The sequence below is a fragment of the Lygodium microphyllum genome, chromosome 5 (assembly GCF_053477565.2).
Source record: "Lygodium microphyllum isolate KBCC chromosome 5, Lygodium_microphyllum_v1.1.10, whole genome shotgun sequence".
NCBI lineage: Eukaryota > Viridiplantae > Streptophyta > Polypodiopsida > Schizaeales > Lygodiaceae > Lygodium > Lygodium microphyllum.
The window spans coordinates 65365475-65388291 of NC_141139.1; the positions used below are offsets into that span (position 1 = coordinate 65365475).

Below are 22817 nucleotides of genomic sequence, written 5' to 3' on the forward strand. Positions count from 1 at the left end.
ATCTTAGATCGTTAGTGTATGGGCATCCAATTAACCCAAATATCCCGTGAATGTGGGTAGGACCTTTGGGTTTAAAGATCTCGACTTGGCATCCCAAGTGTGATACTAGGTATAATTTTTAACGTGCTAAACCCTACCTAGCACTTTGAAGTATTCATCGTACCAACAAGTTATGCTTTTACGAATCCCTTGAGGGTTATAACATTACAAGTGATTAAGCTAATTTGGTCTACTTGTCTTGCAACAAGAAATGATCTTTTCTTAGAGATGCTAAGCTTATTCTAAAGGTATAAATAGTTGCAAGACATCACATTACGTGTAAATATGTGATTCATTACTTCTATGCAACTATAAGGTTTGCAATGACCATTTCTTTTCCTTGCTAAAATCATGATGATTGACAACTTGGGGAATAACTTGCATAAAACTACATAGAATTGCGTCAAGAACTTATGCCTACAACCTTTCGTTTAATGCAATTGAATTTCAGGCTTTAATATGACATGCAACCTTTTCTAGATAGAACTTCGATAAATGAAGTTCATGCATTATGAATGTCATAAGACTATGTTGACTTAACCCATTCTACGACAATTAATGCGACTTAAAATGCAAGCATCATTGCATGCAACTGGCAAGTTCATGGTTTCATTTCCATGCAATGCAACTACTTGGACAACATCGACAATGATTATGTCATACAAATCTATAAGTGGAAAATTACTACCTAAATGCCTTATGCACTTTTCTTTTCCGCGGCCAATCAAAGATGCATTTAAAACAATTTCATCTTTTAAACCTAAGCAATATGCACTTGCGATTTGCAACTTGGAAATGCAAGCAACCCAATTGCACGACATGCACTAACTCTTGTGAATCGTTCAAGGAGATAATTTCCCAAATGTATTTTAACTAGACTATGTGATCTAGAAACATGCGTAAATGCATTCTTCCCATGAGAACTTAATGCGTCTAATGCATTGCTTTAATGCGGAATCATTCTTTTAAGAACCTAGGCTTGAGGGCTCGTAAGGATATCCATGTGTATGCTTGGGTTGGAGACTTCCGCGCGTGCGCCTTGCATCTTTTGTTTTGGAGCCATCTTTGAAGTAGGGGATTTTGGACTCTGCGGTTTGTCCTTGCCTCTATGCGATCTCTAAACTTCCTCCGGGCTTTGGCAAAATAGCCTCAAAATCTGCCTACTTTCTCCCTTGCGTAGGAATGCCCTTTACAGGACCTGGATTTTAGAACCTGGGAATAAGCCATGTGGACGAGACTTATGGAAGCTTATCTTAAGAAGCTTCTAAAGAAGGTTCTAAGAAGCTTGTTCTTCACAGCAAAATGACGTGGAGGAGGGGGGGAAATGAGTTTGGAGGAGAGGACAACGGACAGGGCGACGTCAACGAGGAGGGTGTGATGGTGGCGGTGGAGGCGGCTCGTAGCGCTGCAACAGGCGGGAGCGGGTGGCATGTGGTGGTAGCTCCTTGCATGGTGACGGCGATGGCGGCAGCATGTGTGCCTCTTTTTTCTCCTCTCTCCCTTCATGCCTCCCCCTAAGCTTAAGGGGGAGGTTATATAGCGTTTGAGGGGGGAAATAACCGCCCCCGTGGCACTTGCATGACTTCTCCCTTCTCCCCATTGAACTCCACCACTATGCCTTTCTCTCACACTCCCTCTCCCCCTACCATGCATCGACTGAGGGGAGGGGTAATTAATAAAAAATTTGCACTACCTTAATCATTTATCCATTTACCTTTTTGTAAGGGGTGTTTCTCGTGCGAATTGCGGGTTTTAACCTTGGCCTTATTTGGTCAATGCGGATGAGGATTATTATCGTGCTTGCGGGGTAAGGACTTTGCCACTAACATTATTGCGGGAGATGACTTAGCATAGCTTTTGCGCGGGGCGTGTATTGAACAAAGTTCTTCAATATTTCATGCGGAAATATTAAAAAATGACATAAAAAACCCTCTACACTATGCATTGTGTCAAAATTTAAATGATGAGGGGGAGGATGATGTTATACCATAGTTTAAACGCTAAAATAATGAAAATTCTGATTGTTCTCTTTATGCATAACATTTAAGATACGATTTATTTAGAAATAATGGATCTAGCGGCACGAGGTTAACCTTGGTGCTAGGTTCCTATAACGAAGCATTGCGTATTAGTGAAAATTCATTAAAAGGTTTGTTTTTGCACGACATAGAAGCTAATTTTATACCATAGTTTTTTGTGCACAATCATTCAATTTTTCATGAATCATATACACATGGTATCTATTCCTGGCATGCATAGCACTGGGTTGAATAATAAATGACCCACGCTGGAGAGAGTAAGGCACTGGAGCTATAGGTCTAGACAGTGGGTCCAAGGGGACAAGTAAGTGAGGACTAGTATATTCCTCGAATGATATAATATTGGTACCAAGAGCGGATTCTATTTCGTATGTGTTATAAGTGTTAGCGATGCATCAAGGGGCCAATCCCCAAGGTATAGGAGGGTCACAGTGGGGGCCACGACAGTCAGTCGAGGGGTGCCTCCTATGTTGTTTTACGTGGTGAATTACACCAAAATGTGTAGAGTCTCCCTCTGAGGAGTCTGAGAAGGTTAAGAGTTGGACTATAAAACACGATACAAACACAAAATGTACGTACAATGGCAGGGCAATAGAGAGATGGAGAGAGAGGGATGGGATGAGAGAAATAGAGAGATGGAGAAAGGGAGAGAAAGCACAAAAAGAGAGACAGAAAGAGAGAGAGAGAGGGGAAGAGAAATAGAGACAGAGGAGAAATAAAAATAGAGAGGGGAAGAGAAAAGAAAGGAAGAGAAATAGAGAGATGGAGGAAGAGATTAGAGAGGGAGGAGGGATAAAAATAGAGAAAGGAAGGGAGATAAAATAGAGAGGGGGAAAGAAATAGAGAGATGGAGGAAGGGAGTAGAGAGGGAGGAGATAGAAATAGAGAGGCGGAGGGTGAGGAAGAGAGATGGGGGAGTGAGAAACAAAGAGCGATGAAGAGAGAGAAACAAAGAAACAAAAAGAGAGAGAGAAAGAGGGGTAGGGAGAGAAAGAGAGAGAGGAGAGATAAAATTAGAGGGGGACAGAAAAGGAAGGAAGAGAAATAGAGAGATGGAGGGAGGGAGTAGAAAGTGAGGAGAGATAAAAATAGAGAGGGGAAAGAGGAAGAGGTAAATAGAGAGATAGAGAAAGGGATAGATAGAGAGAGAGAAGGTGAGGGAGAGAAACAATGAGGGAGAGAGAGGGGAGAGATAAACAAGAGAGAGAGAAAGAGAGGGAAAGGAAGGGAGAGAGAAAGCAAGAGAAAGAGAATGAAAGGGGAGAGAGAGGAAGGGAGAGGAAGGGAGAGACAAATAGAGAGATGGTAAAAAAGAGAAAAATAGAGGGGGGAGAGAGATATAAAGAGATGTAAGGAGATAGAAAAAGAGAGATGGAGGTTAAAAAAACAAGAGAAAGAGGGAGGGAGAAGGAAAGAGAGATGGAGGGAAAGAGTGAGATAAAGAGAGGGAGGGAAACCTTGCTTCCCATTTTTTTATTTTTTAAGTTTTTTATTTTCTCTATTTACTTTTGTTTATGGAGAGATGGATGGGATAGAAATAGAGAGGAAGGGGACACAAATAGATGGATGGAGGGAAAGATAAGAATAGAGAGCGAGAAAGAAAAGTAGAGACTAAAATGGGAGTAGAGAAACAATGAGAGAAACAAAAGCATGTTGTCTGCCACCATAGCATATATGAAATGGACAAAGATGATGGCGTAACTTCCAAGATCGTGAGGTGTATCTCAATCAGCATGTTTCGTGTCCTTGCACTCAGTGCAAGCTGGAAATTTGAGGAAAGTGCCACTTGTCTATAGACCATATGCAATGCTTCAATGACTTTCAATTGGAGATCATTGACTAGGAAATCTTAGACTTTGAGATAACGGTAAGAAACATATATACAAATCATGCCTTATATTTTGCATTGTAATTGAATACCACATACAATAATATTTGAATATCACATATAATGATATTAGATGTGCCTTGGAAATATCTATAGAGAGGTGTTGTTCCATCCCAAGGAATGCACCTATTGCGGCCCGTAAGAAGAGTCCATGGGCATGCAATGGATAGAGTGCTTAAGTAAATAAACCCATTGGAGGGTAGATCACAAACTACACCCTCAATACCAAAAGAAATTGTAGACCTTTTGGACCTTTCTCCAATCTTGGAAGGTATCTCGCTTAAAGATGCTATTTGAGCTCCTAAGTATATAGGCAACATATAGATGGAGCGATGCGAGTGTGACCGAGTTGTTCAGGTACATACTATGTTCCTTTGTCTTTTACTCCTTTATAAAAATAATTGTTATGTTCTTCAAACATACTATGTATGGCATGAATCCATTCAACACCATATTAGAGAATTTAGAAATATCCAAAGTCCCACTTTCAAATAGGGGGTAAAGATTTGGCCATGTGGCTAAGACTTAACCATGATTCAAAGTGGGACTTGGAAAGAAAACCTATATAGTAATTAGGGTAGAGTCCACTTTCAAGGCAGGGGACAAGATTTGATCATCTCACTAAATACTAACTATATTGCGAATTCCCAAAATATATGAAAATTTTCAAATTCCATAATATAGTGTTATTCGGTCTCTACTCAACTTCTTACAGTATATGGCCTATAGTCCTTGTAAACTACAATATCCCACCATGGATTTTTGCAAAGAAAGGATACCTCATCCTTAGCTTGCTCATTCCTAGAGGCACTATAAAGTGAAGAACATGGACATCTATCTCTATCCATTAGTTGATGAGCTCAAGAATTTGTGGGAGAAGGGAGTCGTTGTGTGGAAGACATAAGCAAACATGATGGTTTGTGGTCCACTAATATATGAGCCATTCTTATGTGGACCATGCATGACTTTCTAGGATTCGATGAGTGCTCAGGTAAGTTGTCTTCATTCTCATTATTGACATTTAATATGGCTCATTCAAGTTTGTGTTGACTAGATAGAGATATTGTGATAGATCTGGTAACCTTAGATAATCATGCATGTTTATTGTGTGTAGACTCCTAAAGGTCATGGACCATGAAGAAGATGGTGTATCAAGTATATGTTGCTTTCTTGCCAGAGGGCCATGAATTGAGGTAAGGTTTTCTTGGATGACCCCAAACCCACGAATAAATGTCCAAAGCTTGTATGAGTTGAATATGGTCCATGACAAGAAATATTTAATCATTACCTATATATGAAAAAAAAGGGCGTTACCTATCAATTCCCTACATAAAAATACACACAAGTAGGAAAAGTAAATAATAGGGAAAATGGAACATCCCTAGTTAGAGAAACTAGGAAATTGCATAGGAAATTTCCTTCATAGGAAAATTTTCCTACTTGGAAATTTCCCTAGTTAGAGAAACTAGGGAATTGCATAGAAAATTTCCTACATAGGAAAAATTTCCTACCTATGAAAATTTCCAATGCAATTTCTAGTTCCTCTAACTAGGGAATGCTTCATTTTTACTATTATTTACTTTCCCTACTTATCTGTATTTTTAACTAGGAAATTGATAAGGAATGCCATGGATCAAGAGGGCAATCTATCGATAACTACTATAGAACTCTTAACATCTTTAGACTTGCATTTTTAGACTAACGAGACAAATCTAAAGCTTTACTCACTAAATAAAATGATAATTTATCACCATCCAAGCATAAGAAGCATAACAATACTAAGATATAAACCCAATGAACACCAATAAGGCCTACAATTTTGAGATGTCGCAATCACATTGAAGCTTTAAACATTGATATATATAAGAGTGTTCACCACTAGCAACATGAGATACCTAGTAACTAGAACCTTTTAAAATTCTAGATCTACAAGCAAGTACTGAATGATATATTGATTCTAGTGAGCTGAAAAAAGGAGCATAAGAATTCAACTATTAGTACTAGCAAGTAAGACTAATATCACCGTTTAAAGAATGATATAACATACATAAGAAGATTCAACTCTAGCAACATGGGACACCTACTTGTAGCCAAAGACTTAATTGTAGGCTAGTAAAGCAAGTACTAAATGATGTATTTATTCTAGTGAGATTAGATAAAGACCATAAGAATTTGACTATTAGTACTGATCAAGAGGTCCAATATCACCATCTAAAGCACATGATATACATAGCTATGATTGATAGAATCTAAGATGAATGAGACCTATTAGACAAACATCCAACAATTCTATTTTTCCTTAAAATTATAAATTAATATGTTCATGCCTTGAGATGAATATGGAGCATCCTAATCATAATAAACTTGTAATGTCCAATTCTAATTTGTAATTATTAAAAGCTACAACCAATATAAAGTTTTAGTCATATTGATATGCATGGTACATCTTCTCTATGAGAGCATCAAATATCTAATTGTAATAATAAAATCTTAGGAAATGTAGGCCCCATAACTCTATATACACTTTGACTTGTATCTATTCAGACCTTGTAATGGGCCATAGGAACCCTCCCCTAAAAATTTTTAAAGGAAAATGAAAAAAAATTCAATTTTTTTTTACTCTCCCCGCCGACAGCATTTGGGAGAGGGGGAGAGAGAGTGGGAGTGGTGGATAATGGGGGGGAGGCATGCAACCTCCAGGTGGAGGGGTGGCCATGCCACCTACCTCCTCCCCTCCCCTATATAAGGGGAGGCTTCTCCCCTTCCTTGGTGAAAAATGAGGAGGCTACGTCATTACGCCATGAGCGTGATGGTGTGCCAATTCTTTCGTCTCTTGAGCCTTCTGGCCCGTCACGTCCTGAGCATGTTGTTGAATGGGCTTGGGCCTTCGACGCTAGGCACCCCCTGGTTACTAAAAGCTGTGCAGTCTCCCCCCCCCTTGACATGCTGCAACAACAGCTCCTATCAACGTGCCACGACTGGGCCTCCCTGGGCCCTCCACATAAATGGCCTCCCTCCCTGGTTGCCTCTTTCGGGCTCCCAAACACAATGCCTCCATGTGATATGGCTCGGCCGAATCCCCCCCCCCCCGTGTTAGCTAGCCGCCGACGGAGGCTACGGCCCCTCCTTACAATACCTCCCCCATCAACACTGCGCGGGCCATCTGGGGCCTCCGACCTTAGTCACCCCCCCGTTGACTATTTCATTGCGCGACCCTCCCTGGTTCTCCAAACCAGCCGTCTCCCCCCGTGAGCACCATCCAACATGGCCGTGAGAAGAGGAGTGTGGAGAGAGAAGAGAAAGTAGGGAGAGAGAGAAGGGAAGAAGAGGGAGAGAAGAAGGAGAGAAGAGAAAAAAAAAGGAGAGAAGAGAAGAGGGAGAGAAGGAGTGAGGAGAGAAAAGAAGAGGGAGAGAAGGAGAAGGAGAAGGAGAAGGAGAGAAGAGAAAGGAGGGAGAGAAGGAGAAGGAGAAGGAGAGAAGAGAAAGAAGGTGGGAGAGAGAGAGGAGGAAGAGGAGAAGGAGAAGGAGAGAAGAGAGAAGAGAGAGAAGGAGGGAGAGAGAGAAGAGGGAGAGAAGGAGAAGGAGAGAGGAAAAGAAGGAGTGGGAGAGGGAAGTAGAGAAAGAAAAGTAGAAGAAGGGAAGGAGGAAAAGAAAGGTAAAGGAAGAGGGAAGTAGAGGAAGAAAAGTAGAAGAAGGAAAGGAGGAGGAGAGAGATAGAGGAAGAGGAAGTAGAGGAAGAAAAGTAGAAGGGAAGGAGGAGGAGAGAGGTAGAGGAAGAGGAAGTAGAGGGAGAGAGGTAGAAGAAGAAGAAGACAAGGTAGAGGGAGAGGGAGGAAAGAAGTAGTAGAGGAAGAAGAAGAAGAAGAGTAGAAGGAGAAAAGAAGAGAAGAGGAAGAGAAAGAGAGAGAAGAAGAAGAAGACAAGGTAGAGGGAGAGGGAGGAAAGAAGTAGTAGAGGAAGAAGAAGAAGAAGAGTAGAAGGAGAAAAGAAGAGAATAGGAAGAGAAAGAGAGGGAAGGAGTAGAAGGAGAAAAGAAGAGAATAGGAAGAGAAAGAGAGGGAAGGAGTAGAAGGAGAAAAGAAGTGGGAGAGGGAAGGAGCGGAAGGAGAAAAGAAGTGGGAGAGAGAGAGAGAGAGTAGGAGAATAAGTGGAGAAGAAGAGAGGGAGATTAAGTGAAAAGAAGAAGAAGAGAGAGAGGGAGAAAGAAAGAAGTGAGAGCTGGTAACTGGAAGGAGCCACGCCCCAAACCACCCTCTCGACGAAGGACCCCCATCCAGCGGTCTTTTTTTATCAAACCTGTCAAACCGAGACCCATCAAGGTCCGGACTGCCCAAACTCCGCGAGACGTATGGCTCCGAAGAAGAAAGTCATGGGAAGCGTAGGTGCCCAAGCCACCGCCAATGCTAGAGGGGTGAGCAGAACGACCAACGCAACACACACGGATCAAGCCTAGGTTCTAAGCGTTAAAAATTTTTAATTTAGGAATTATTTCTCATGGAAGGGATGGAAGGATTGATGTCGTGCATAGGGTTTTTGCTTACTCTAAGAACTAAGTTGCATGTGTGAACGGAGGAGTTTGGAATTCACATAAAATGATAAGGTTATCGCCTTACCTAACATAAAATGATAGCTTTTAATCACATGAAATGATAGGGTTTACTTACATAAAATGATAGCTTCTTAACCAGTTCAGTGCATGAATAGTTATTTGGAATTCACGTTTCGCAATCATAGTTAAAAGAAACACATGAAATGTTATTTTCTGTTCATGAGATGCACTTGCATCGTTAGACAAAACCCTAGAATTTCATAGACGCAAGTCACATGTGTTCCGGTGCACTAGAAATAAGCATTCGTTGCCAGGAATATAAAAGTCGTTTAGGAGGTATAACTATACTAAACGCACAATGTGCATGATGGTAAAGGTTGATTGGGAAATCCTGCATAGAACCGCACTAAGAAAATTGGAAGGATCGCATGCATCTAGATTTCATCTTGAAAGTCAAAATGAAAAATCACGTGTTGCTATGTGTGTTAACTGAGCTTGGTTGGAATTAGAGATTAAAAGACCATTGGTTGGGCTACGAATAAGGCATGTCTGTTGCCTTGACTGACCGTGTTCGTTGCCAGGAATATAAAAGTCGTTTAGGAGGTACAACTATACTAAACGCACAATGTGCATGATGGTTAAGGTTGATTGGGAAATCCTGCATAGAACCGCACTAAGAAAATTGGAAGGATCGCATGCATCTAGATTTCATCTTGAAAGTCTAAATGAAAAATCATGTGTTGCCATGTGTGTTAACTGAGCTTGGTTGGAATTAGAGATTAGAAGACCCTTGGTTGGGCTGCAAATAAGGCATGTCCATTGCCTTGACTGACTAGCTAATGCTTGAGTTAGGGACTAAGATACCCTAAGGTAAAACCCAAGGGAAAAGGGAAAATATAAGTCAACTTACCAAGACCATTTTCTTGTGCATCCTATTCAAAATTATTGGGATCTCGCCAAGTTGTGAAAAGACCCACGATCGGGTGTTGGGGAGCATTTGGGAACAAGGGAGTCACACCTTAGCAGTTGGTCACACAAATGACCTCCGAAAATGTTCGTGCTTATACTTAGATACATTATTTGATCTCTTTGCTCAAGGAACCAATTCAAGGAAAACAGTTAATGCTTCACGTTGAAACCCTGGAGGGAGAGGCAGGAACAGTTACCTCTGGCTGTCTGCCAGGCCCTATCCAAGGGGGTTGTTAGCCGCGCCGGGTTTATGGACCTAACCCACCACAAGAGGTCTCCGTGTGTATTGCTTGGAGTGGAAGGACGCTTGGGTGCTAAGGGAGGCTTTGGCTATAAATCCCTTGCCTCTGAATCCCGCGCAAGAGGCGGACGTGACTCGGGATGGGATCTCATGGCCCGTGTACTAGTCTACAGGTGGAACTTGGAGCAGCGATCGTGTAGATTGCTAGATGGTCTTCGGGCATGATATTGAATGTAATCTGGGATTATGATAAATAAAGAACAGATACTTGAGAAAGAGAAACTTGCTTGACATTGTTTTTGTGTCAGTCCCTAAGTTACATGAAGGAACCCGTGATTAATTTGTTTAATTAAGGAAGCTGATTTTGCATGTCAAAACATAATGTGTTAGGTAATTAGACAACTAAAAAAAACTGAGGAAAGTGCGGTGGATGTGACTTAGGTCCATCCTACGGAAGGGTGGTCCCAGTTAGCTGGGAACTTTTCTCAAATGATGAGATGATAAGACAATGAAGACCCAGTGTCAGAAGATGTAGAATTTTTGGTTTATTCTGTTTACGGGGAAAGGAATGGGACTATGCCATATGGCAGAGAGGTTAAGCTTTGCCTCTCTCTCGTTTCCCATTCTCCATAAACCAAGTGCAACATGAATCCACATCGACTCCGTTGTTCCTACACCAAGTGGTACAACTAGAGCTCAATGCTAGCTCCTTCCTAGAGACTTTGCTGATAGGAAAAGGACCCTGACCTCAAGTTGATCCTAAGTGGGAACGGCTGGACACTTCCACTCGGGTAGACTCGGGAAGACCTAGATTGCAATCCCTATGTCATTCCCTGTGAGTGCCAGGCAGAGCCTTCTAGACCCTCCTTCCGATGGGCTACTAAGACGTGTCCCGCAAGTGGACAAACGGGCACAGCACAGATCTAGTCATGTAGAAATATGTTTTTCTAGACTTCTAAACTACTTCTAAGTGCTACAACTAGTTTTCAATTCAACACTACTATCCCTCCTCTCCCAAACTCTTAGGGATGGAAAGTAGTGGGGCAAGTAAAGAGTGCATAGAATGTATAACATACAATAACAATACATAATGAATGTTTGATGAGAGAAGTGTATATGAAAAGAATAATATGAGCCCTTGGCCTCCACATCTCAAAGACTGGGGGAATTGAGTTGATGGTGGAGTTGATGACTTTTGAAGTAGATCTAAGAATGTGTTATACTCAATATGGATCCTAAACATAGTAGGAGTAGTCATCTATGATTTGAGAATGATGTTGTGCAATTCTATGGCTATCTAGATAATACAAATACAACTATGATGGCTAGTTGCTAGCATGGCAAACTAAGGAAGACCATGGGACGTAGTAGTCACACGATTACAAAGGTGAAAACACAATAGTTTAGGTCTAAGTGGGGAGTAAAACCAATATGAAACACTAGCAATAGATCCTGAAAAACATCAAGTTTGATGTCAATTAGTAGGACATAAGTTGTCAAGTGTAGATGGCTGACTGCTATTGATGTAGGTTCAATTGAAAATGTAGTTGATGAGGAAGTAGTGATGAAAATGGGACAATGACCAAGATGATGGTATGAAAAGGCTAGAATGTAGTGATGGAGAGGGAAACCCATGACATGTCCTTTTATAGGCCACTTTGAGCTATTTGTCCTTTCATCCAACAATCTTTAATACATTTGACAAGTGCACATTTTGGAAAGACCATAATGTCTAGGGATGTCATCTCTGCTTGTTACATCTTTCATTATGGCTACGTGTAAATGGATTGAGTATTCAGATGATGTCATTGTGCTACAAGTTATCATACAACATGGTCCTCTCAACAACATAAAACATGCAACCCAAGGTCAGAGCAAATGTGTAAGACAAGATAGTGCCCATGCATTAACATGGACTAGGTATCCTAAATCATAGTTTACTTTCTTTCTCTCTCTTCTCTCTATGTTTATGTCTTCCTTTCATTCCACTCATAAACTTTCACATTTGTTGCACTTCAATAGTAACCTTTGAAATAGAGATCCTTACCTTGCACATAAGAAAAACATAGACCATTTTATAACTTTAGCTTTGCTACTTCACTTGAAGTCGTTGTAACTCTAGAATAGTTTTCATGAATATGAATACATTTGAAAAGATTGGCAATGCAAGAACAATAAGGACAAATCTTAGTTTTAAAAGCAACAATTAAATGATCTTAGGATATTCATCTAAGAAGTCACATGTTTAGACATGGAGCTCTAACACATGGGATACCTCATATGGTTGGTGAACATGCATGGATTTAATGTTTAGAGAGAGCTGCTTCTCAAGGTGAACATCAAAGCGAAAAGGAGAGAAAGAAGAAAGAAGTATAAAGAGATGTCTAAACCAAGAAAAGATGCATGCTTTAATTGCAACTAAATACTCTCCATGCATTGGATCACTTCATGCATCACTATAGTTGAAATGCATCAGCAATCTAGTCACAACTCTAGAGGGGCATCAATCTCATCTAGATTCTTGTATTGCTTAGACCATGGTAACTACAAATATAATTTCTTTGCTTGTTTTCAAATCAAGAATTTTATTAAAAAAGGAAGAACAGCTTTGCTACCACAATACTTCCCATAATTGCAAGTTCTTTCCATATCCAGGGTGACTTATCATGTCATGGTAGTACTTGGCTATAGCCTCCAATAAGAAAAGCCATGTTTCACACATATTCAATTTTTACATAGTCCAAAAGATAATTCACACATCCATCTTAAGCAAGTCTATTTTTGGAGCGACATAACATTGTGAAATCAAGCTTATCCACGTTTTTGCAGTGCGTAGGGTTGAAGGTTACCACACGAGTTTGGTAAGAAAACTGAATAAGATAGATGGAGATGTGACTTCAAGAGATAAGTAGATTACAATGACTGTTTAAAGGTTCAAGAGGTACTTCACAGTCAATCACAAGGGTTTGAGAGAGAAGAATGTATGGGGGTTTAAGAGCTTAGACTCCGGAGATGGTAGAGATAAGAGAAGGGTTGAAGGTTTCAAGCCAAGTTCTTGAAGAAGTTAATAGAGATTCCAACTCATGTTCTTAGCAAATATCACAAGAGTATTATCTCATAAGTTCTAACTCAAATCAAGCTTGTTTTCTTGACTATAAGTGCAATCACAAATTATAAAATCAAGTACAATATGCTGTCATGTATCATACACAACTTTGCATCCCATCATTCATACATAATGCCATAGAATGAATCAACTTTGCATGATTGCATTGAATGTAGACTATTAGGGACAAAAGCTTATGAGTCAATTACAAGGTTTGTAGGGTAAAGAGACTTGCTTCAAGAGAGCTTCAAATTGAGTTCCTGATAAGGATAAGATACCACAGCCAAGAAATAAGATAAAAAGCTTCTTAATTCAACTCAAATAATCTATGAATGATCTATAAACATTGCCCTGCCATAGGGGCACATAATACTCGCATATTTTGACAAGATGTCCTCTGTAGAGTAAGAAATTAATTAAAAGAGCACAGCTGTAGCTAATTCTCTGAATATGGATGAAGATATCAGCCTCAAATCAGCCCAAATAACTTTCAAAATTCGCCTTTAATGATAGCATAAACTTAGCCTAACATGGTGTCGGTGCGTTTGGAATTGAAAGTCTACCATGGGGGTAAGAGACAGCAGGGTGAAGGGAGATTCAAGGAGAGGGGTGGGCGGAAGAGAAGGGGTTCGAAGAAATACGAGACGTAGAAGAATACTCACAAAAAGAAATTAAAAATGTAGAAGAATACTAACAGAGAGATGAAGCCTATTAGTTTATTTCTGCATTATGAGAAGATAAAACTCAAAAACGTGTATAAAATAATACCTTTCTCTATGCTGCTCACATCACCAATCTAATGCTTCTATTGGCTCTGAAAGGGGGGTAAAATACTAGTACACCTGCCAGAATTGTGCCAGATCACTCCCTCTTCATCTCCCACTTTGGAGTGTTATTCATTGCCTGAAAACAACGATCACACGTCGCACGATTTTGCCAATCTCTCTTTTTACATAAAATCCACGATTTTGCCAATCTCTCTTTTTACATAAAATCCTCTCAAATTAGCTGAAAGCTAAATGATTTCTTTTACATGTTATCCTCATCTAGAAGTTGTCTACAATTTTATGGATTTTTACAAGAATTGGCTAAAACTTGTCCAAATATCTAATATTGTTTTGAACCATGGACACTAACACTAATGCCTAAAGTGGCATTGGCTCTCTAGATCTATAAGGAAGCCACACTCTAGAGTTTTTCGCACAATATGCGCATAGCGGCATGACATCCACCCCCTCCTAACCTACACATCCTTTGGAATGTGCCAAATTCTTATGGATCTGCAGTGTCAGAAGAAGTATCTATTGCCATGTCAATGTCTTCATCTCTTCTTTTTCCTCTATGTCTTCATGCTCTTGAATTATACCCAAGTATTCTAACTCATATGTTGAACTTTCTCTTCGTTTGAAGAGCTTGATTCTTTTTCCAACTAGGGGTATCTTCATGCCTATCCCATCCAATTCAGCCAATGAATATGTGACATTGTCATGAATGACCTTTACCACATACGAGCCAAACTGATGCTTTACTATCTTCCTAGAAGCACTGTATTGTGATTATCTAGGCTGTTGTCATAGACAAGAATCCAATCATTTTCTTGGATAGCTCTTGGCTGAAGTTGATGTTGCCTATCAAGTCTTCTTTTGTTTTTTAGTCTTGCCATTTTTAACTTCTTGATAGCTGCTTGGACATCTTCAGGCCTTCTTTCTAGCTGCCATGTGCGCAAAGTCAGCAACTCTTCTCTACTGATGCCTTTCTTCCAAGGTAGAAGACTCCATGTGAGAATAGATTCTTCAATTGGCATAATTGGTTATTATCCATGCATAAGTTTAGCTAACATATAGACAGTCACTATACTGTGAGTATTCCGGTCAGCCCATAATGCAAAAGATAGCATTTTAGGCCATTCTTTGATCTTCCCTCTACAAGACTTTACTAGAGCTTTGAGAATAGGCTAGTGCCCTCTCTCACTTTTCCCATTGCCTTCAGGGTTATATGCTGACGTTAAAGCCAACTTAATACCCAATTGAGCAAAGAAGTTGCATGCCTCATCGGCATCCAATTCTCCTCTATCTGCGGTTACCTTGCCAACAGAGCCATATCTGCAAAATACTTCTTCAAGCAAAAAGCAACATACAACTTGAGCGGTCTTGGTTGTTAAAGCTTTACCTTCAACTTGATTGGTTAGATCTTCTCTTGCAAGCACTAGATACCACATATTCCATATCCCTATACGCATGGTTACAAGTTCAATAACCCATCTATAATGTATAGATAAGGGATACGTCAGATGTAACCCATCTCGATGCTTAACCATAGATTACATTTGACACACATAACTGTTGAACAGTGTGCGAGGGAGACGAGGAACGAAGGAAGAGAGAGGACAAGAGAGACACGAGACACCAGAAGTGGAACCCCAAAAGTGTGTCAACTGAGCACACATGATAGGAATATATAGAGGGGACCTGGGGCGCTATATATAGACAGACTATAGCAGAGAGCCTCCTCTTCCTGCTGACCGCTCCCACACTTGAGGAGCTTTTGGAATTGCATCCTCCTCTTCCTGCTGACCGCTCCCACACTTGAGGAGCTTTTGGAATCGCATCCTCCTCTTCTTGCTGAAAAAGATGTGGAAGCTGGCATAGGAAAGGAGATTTCTAGTCCTATTGCATCGCCAAAAAATCTATCAGCTCCAAGCAGGCCCTTGCTGCCTGGGTATGCAGGACGGAGAATAATTGTTCGTGCAAATCATTTGAAGGTAACCTTTCACCCCGGTGACAACATCTACCAGTATGATGTTGAGATTACACCAAAAATTCCTTGAAAGAGCATTGCACGGATACTTGAAAGGCAGCTCATAGATGTGTATCAGTTGGAGTTCAATGGAAAGCTCCCTGTGTATGATGGAAGCAAGAGTATGTACACCCATGGGCCTCTACCATTTGAGCAGCAGGATTTCTCTGTCATCATGTCTGAAGAGAAAGGAGTGTCCGGTCGAGAACGGAGGTTTACCTTTGCTATTCGCCATGTCTCTACTCTAAACAGGAATAATCTACAAGACTTTCTTGCAGGGAAGCAGGTACCTACTCCTTAAGCATCTTCAGGTATTAGATGTTCTTTTGAGAGAGCACCCTGCTCTACATTTCATTCCTGTTAGCAGGTCATTTTTCAAGAGTGACCTAGGGATTATGGCCCTGGAAGGAGGACTTGTTGCAATAAATGGATTTTATCAAAGCCTTCGGCCTACAAAGGAAGGTTTGCAGCTTAACGTTGACTTGTCAACAACATCTTTTCATGCTAGCATCCCAGTTATTCATTTTCTGCATGAACAATTTAGGAATTTCAACCCCACTGTACGACTATTAGATTTGATGCGTCTAAAGGTTAGGAAAACTTTGGCCCGATTGAAGGTACAAGTGATTCACAGGCAAACACCATGTAGGTACTGTCAAGATTATGGGAGAGAAGGAAGGAGTCTCACTTGTAGCTTTCTTGCTTGCACAATGGGGGAATACACACAAAGGTGGAGGCTGAAAACAGTTTTGCTCTTCTTAGTTGTGTAGGCCAAAAAGAACTCTCATACAAAGAAATAGAAGAACCCTATATATGGGTCTCAAACCAAACTCAAATAACTAAGGTGGCATACTAGCTGAGCCACGAACTAGAGTAGATAAGGATAGCTGTCATCTAGCTATTATTCATGGGCGGTGTACCAACCACATCTGCAACTGACAATGCAGTGACATAAATGCACAACGGTCACCCTAGCATATCATGAGTGGAGCTCGATCTCTCAACACTCCCCCTCGAGCTCAATCCCAATTCCTGCACACCAAGCAGGTCTCTGAACTTGCGCAGCTTCTCTGCGCCCAATGCCTTCATGAATATGTCAGCTACCTGATCCTCTCTGCTGACATAAACTAGATCAATAAGACCTAGTAAAACCCTCTCCCGCACATAGTGATAATGCATCTCAATGTGCTTTGTTCTAGCATGATAGATTGGGTTATTTGCCAAGTGTATACTACTCATGTTGTCACAATAAATGACAATTGGCCCATTTATAGACTGATGCATATCATAAAGTAGCTTATGCAACCAAGCTACCTCACATGCAGCCATTGCTGCACCCCTGTACTCAGCCTCTGTGCTCGACAAGGCAACTGTAGGCTGTTTTTTGCTGCTCCAAGTGACTGCAGCACTCCCAAAAGAGAACACATACCCACTGGTAGATCGTATATTAGAAATACTACCAGCCTAATGAGCATCAGTGTATCCATGCAATTGTATCTGAACCCCATAGCCCATACTGCAATGTGGACTTCACATACCTGAGTATGCGTTTAGCCGCATCTAAATGCGGTTTCCTTGGAGCTTGCATAAACTGACTTACCAATCCAACAGCATAGCTCAAATCTCGTTTGGTAATAGTCATATAAATCAAACTTCCTACTATGCGTCTGTACATAGTAGGGTCTTCCAAAAGCTCACCTGCATCTGCGCTCAGCTTCACATTCTGCTCCAAAGGAACTGAAATAGGCTTACAGGCTGTCATCCCATATTTGGACAGCATGTCCAATCCATACTGCCTCTGCAAGAGCTGTATCCCACTTGGTGATCTAATCACCTCAATGCCCAAGAAATAACGCAGCTCTCCCAAATCCTTCATCTCAAACTTCTGCTTCAATAGCATTTTCACATGAAGGATATCTTCATCACTGTCACCTGTGATAATCAAATCATCAACATAAATGACAAGTAGCATAATACCTTTCTCTGTTTTTCTCACATAAAGTGAGAAATCTGCCTTGGAAATCTGAAAGCCAATAGTGACAAGATACTGTCCTATCTTGTTAGACCATGGTCTAGGTGCTTGCTTCAAGCCATACAATGCTTTCTTCAAGCTGCAAACAAACTCAGGATGAACAGTATGCACATAACCTGGTGGCTGCTCCATATATACCTCTTCTTGCAAATCACCATGCAAGAAGGCATTCTTTACATCCATTTGATGTAAAGACCATTCCTTTGATGCAGCCATAGCAATGACTGCTCTTACGGTTGCCATCCTTGCAACCAGACTGAATGTTTCTTCATAATCAATGCCATATGTTTGTGCATACCCCTTGACTACTAATCTTGCCTTGTATCTGTTCACAGAACCATCTACTTTGTGCTTCACCTTATAAACCCACTTACAGCCAATTGCATTCTTACCTTTAGGCAAAGGTACCAATTCCCATGTAGCATTTGCTTCCAAGGCATCCATTTCTTCATCCATGGCTTTCTCCCATTTTTCTTTTCCCATGGCTTGCTCAAAAGAAGTGGGTTCTAGTTCCTGTATCACTTTGACCATATATGCATAGTGAATTGTTGTAAATCCATCATATTTTAGCCTATCCATAGGATACCTAGCTCTGGTAGACGTACGCAAAGTAGGTTCACTCCCAGGTGCTCTCAAAACATCCCTGGTCTTCCTTACTCCAAGTATAACAATAGAAGGAATACCCAACTCATCATCAATGCTCTGTTCTGAGCCACTGGATTCACCATCCACATAAGAGTGACCTGCATTCACATCAAACATGGGCTGATCTACCTTCTCTTTTCCTTTTCGTGATACCTGAATACCACTATCTGCATTGCTTTGAGAAGATTCTCCTGATCTCAATTTGCCTGTCCATGGCGAAGAATGTGAACCACTGCTAGAGGACGCTCCAGGTCCACTAATATTTTGTGACTGTTGCTGTGAATTCTGTGCAGCATTACCATTTTGTGCATCTACATCATCAATCACATTTATTGGTTTATACCAGCTACTCATCTCATCAAAAACAACATCTCTACTCACTGTAAACTTAAGAGTAGAAGGGTTATAGCATCTATACCCTTTTTGCTACAGAGAGTAACCAATAAAGATGCACTTCTCGGCTTTTGGATCCAACTTGGATCTCAACTCATGTGGCACATGTACATAGGCAATGCAACAAAAAATTTTCAAATGAGAAATATATGGTTTCCTACCAGTATACCTCTCCTCTGGAGTCATCCCATGTATTGCTGCAGTGGGAGTCTTGTTCATTATATAGATTGCTGTAGCAACTGCTTCAGCCCAATAAAAATCTGGCAGGTCTTTTTCATTGAGCATGGCACGAGATACCTCTCCAATATGCATGTTTTTCCTTTCTGCAATTCCATTTTGCTGTGGGATATGACTACATGAATATTGCTGCTTTATGCCATGCTCCTGCAAGAACCTTGCATACTCATTTGAGAGGTACTCTCCCCCTCCATCTGACCTTAGGCATTTTATTTGCAGGCCTGTTTCTTTTTCAACCATAGCTTTAAGAGTTTTGAAATGCCCAAAAACTTCACTTTTCTTTTTCATAAAATACACCCAAACTTTTCTGCTATAGTCATCAATAAAAGTGAAAAAATAATGACAGCCTCCAAGAGATGCAGCTTTAGTAGTCCACACATCAGAGTGGATTAATTCCAATGGCTTCTTACTCTCTTGAACATGTCTAGGAAATGGTTTCCTTGCCTGTTTTCCAAACTGACAGGCTTCACATACCTTATGCATTTCTGCAACCTTGAGTCTAGGCAATCCTACAACAATATTTTGGGCCTGCATTGATTTAAGTCACTGTACATTAACATGACCAATGCGTTTATGCCAGATATTAATATCTGCAACTACACCGGTCCCATGTGCAAACATTGCTGCACTCAATTTAGACATGTCTACATCCAACGTAAACATTCTGCCCTTCTTCTTTCTTTTTGCTATCAAGCGACCTTTATTTTTCATATCCTCAACAAAGCATCCATGAGGATTAAATCTGACCTGCAAGCGCTGCTCAACCATTTGACCAACAGAAACCAGATTCTTGGTGATATTCGGGATATGAAATACATCGGACATGTATTTCTTTTTCCCATCCTGCATAGACAATGAAATTTTTCCAATCTGCACAATAGGATGTGCAGTATCATCACCAATCTTCACAAATCATGGTTTTTCCATTTTTCTTGCATCCTCCATCCATTCTGCATGACCTGTCATGTGGTTTGATGCACCTGAGTCAACATACCATACATCGTTGTTTTCTTCTGCACTTATCACAGAATTGTTTATGTGCTGCACCATAAACAAATATTCATTTCTGTCATCACCCTATCTACTAGAAGATGCATAATTTCCTTGTTGCAGTTTTCCATTCATGATGTCATTCTGCTTTTTATAGTAGTCTTTAGCCATATGACCCATTTTACCACAGTAGTAGCATTCAACATTGTTGTTTGCATTTTTCCCTCTTTGCCATCCACCACGACCTCTTTGGCTCCCCCTGCCTCTAGAGTTACCACGTCCTCCTCCATAGGACTGGTTTTCTTGAGTTTGCTGCATATTTTGATTTCTACCACAGCCTCCAGATCGGCCTCCTCTACCTCTGCCTCTACCTCTTCCAGCATTTGAGTAGAAGACAGCTTCTTTTGAAGTTCCTCCTGAAGAAGATGCACCACCATTTCTCTGCTCCTCAGAAATTAGAAGAGCAATCAACTCCTCAAAATCAGGAAATCTTTCACGGATGGAAATGGATGTTCGAAACTGTGCATAATCCTTTCCTAGACCATTCAAGGTCACAGAAACTAAATCATCATCTTCCACTGGCGACCCAATGGAAGCAAGTGCATCTGCAATCTTCTTCACCTTCATGTGGTAGTCATTGATGCTCATATTTTCTCTTTGAACATTATGCAACTCTTACTTGAGCTGCATTTTCCTGGCTTGAGTATTTGTGCTATACATTTTTGACAAAGTATCCCATGCCTCCTTTGGCGTACTTGCATCCTGAATATGCACAATCATAGAGTCTGAAATATTGATAGACAGCCACTACATAACTTTCCTGGCTCTCTCATGCCATGCTTTAAATGCCTGCATTTGCTGTTGATTGGGAACATCAGGAAGATTTGGTTCTTCTTCATTTCCTGCAACAAATTTCCAACATCCTTTTCCCATAAGGAAATTCGTCATTCTAAACTTCCATGCTTGGAAGTTGTTCTTGTCAAGCTTTTCAGTGACAATCTGTGAGAGAGAATCAGACGCCATTACAGAACACTGCAAAAAGTTCTGTCACTGCAAAGAACACAGCTTCAGCCTCACAAGGGCTAATCTGCAAAACTGACGAAAGTGGTATTTGACCACATAGTCACTTCCTAGTGACGATTTTGCATCAACAGGCAATAAGGATGATTATGTAACTCCCAATGTCTCTACACACAAGCATACAATGCAATTTCTACAGTAACTTTTCACCGACCTGTAGAATAGTGGTCGCACAGCATAAAACTGGGCCTTTTCCTGAGTGCGTGCAGAAAACTTCCGCCTCCAAAAACAAGCCCCGAAATGGCCTCAAATCAAAAAAACAGGATCGCCAAGGGCTAAAGCCCTTGCCCGCAGCATATACTGCCCTGTTGCTTCACCGCGAAGGGCATCTCAACCTGAGACAATGCACTCTTGCAATTTCCGGCTGTGCTACCTGCAGAGATCTGCTCCCAAAACAGAAAATGAAAGCAACACTGCTCCTCTTACCAGAACACCGCGAGCTTGGCTTGCTTTTTTGAGCTCCTTACCACGAATAAGGCTCTGATACCATGTCAAGGTTATGGGAGAGAAGGAAGGAGTCTCACTTGTAGCTTTCTTGCTTGCACAATGGGGGAATACACACAAAGATGGAGGCTGAAAACAGTTTTCCTCTTCTTAGTTGTGTAGGCCAAAAAGAACTCTCATATAAAGAAATAGAAGAACCCTATATATGGGTCTCAAACCAAACTCAAATAACTAAGGTGGCATACTAGCAAAGCCACGAACTAGAGTAGATAAGGATAGCTGTCATCTAGCTATTATTCATGGGCGATGTACCAACCGCATCTGCAACTGACAAGTCGGTGACATAAATACACAAAGGTCACCCTAGCATATCACGAGTGGAGCTCGATCTCTCAACAGTTATAGGATATCTGGACTCTCTTCCTCCCCGACAAAGGATCTCAAGTTCCCCTTGGAAGGGGGAAAGGAAATGTCTGTGGTGGATTATTTCAAGGTTACATACAATTATGCTATTGAGTTCCCTGAACTACCGTGCTTACAGGTTCAAGCAAACAAGCTGAGTTTCCTTCCAATGGAAGTATGTGTTATTTGCGATGGACAAAAGTATGGTGGTAAGCTTAATGACAAGTAGACCACTAACTTGAGGAAATTGGTTTGTGTTCTGTCGAGAGACTCTATATTCTAGTTGATGATACATTGTTTCGTTTATATTCTTTCCAGCTGATGAGGGTCTACATTCCAGCTAATGACACATTATTTCATTTATATTCTTTCCAACTGATGAGCGTTTATATTCCAGCTGATGACAAATTGTTTTATTTATATTCTGTTCATGGGGCCCCACAAGTGTTTTGTTGTCTATAGAGCGGTGTCGCGAACCGTCTCTATAGACCTTGTGTTGTTCTAATGTCACTGTAATGTTTTTCTTTAAGTTTTGATGTGACACTATAGAGCGGCGTCGCGAACCGTCTCTATAGACCTTGTGTTGTTCTAATGTCACTGCAACGTTTTTCTTTAAGTTTTGATGTGACAGATATACTGCTTACATCCCAAGTTTCAGTTGAAGGAATTTCTTGGAGATTTTATCTTTTGCAGTGATGTCGTTATCCTTATTTTACATGTTGTATATTTAGGAGTGATAAAGCTCTTTTGATGCCTCTGAATAGACTGTTGTAATTCAGAAGTGATGAAGCTCCTGAGTGATGTAGCTCCTTGCTCCTTTGATGCCTATGAATAGGCTCTTGTAAGTTCAACTTTGTAATTTTATATTTTGAATATTAATAAACGGTAGGCCTATATAGAGCTGTGGGTTTTTCCCTTGAGCCCCCAAGGGTTTTTTCATCCATAGTAAGGGACCTTTATTTGAGCG

The 22817-nt window shown here is 40.7% G+C and overlaps 1 pseudogene; it reads left to right on the forward strand.

The window, feature by feature from the left end:
* Positions 1-1341: 1341 nt before the first annotated feature.
* LOC148035917 (protein argonaute 1-like) lies at positions 1342-22133 on the forward strand (annotated as a pseudogene).
* The last annotated feature ends 684 nt before the right edge of the window (positions 22134-22817 follow it).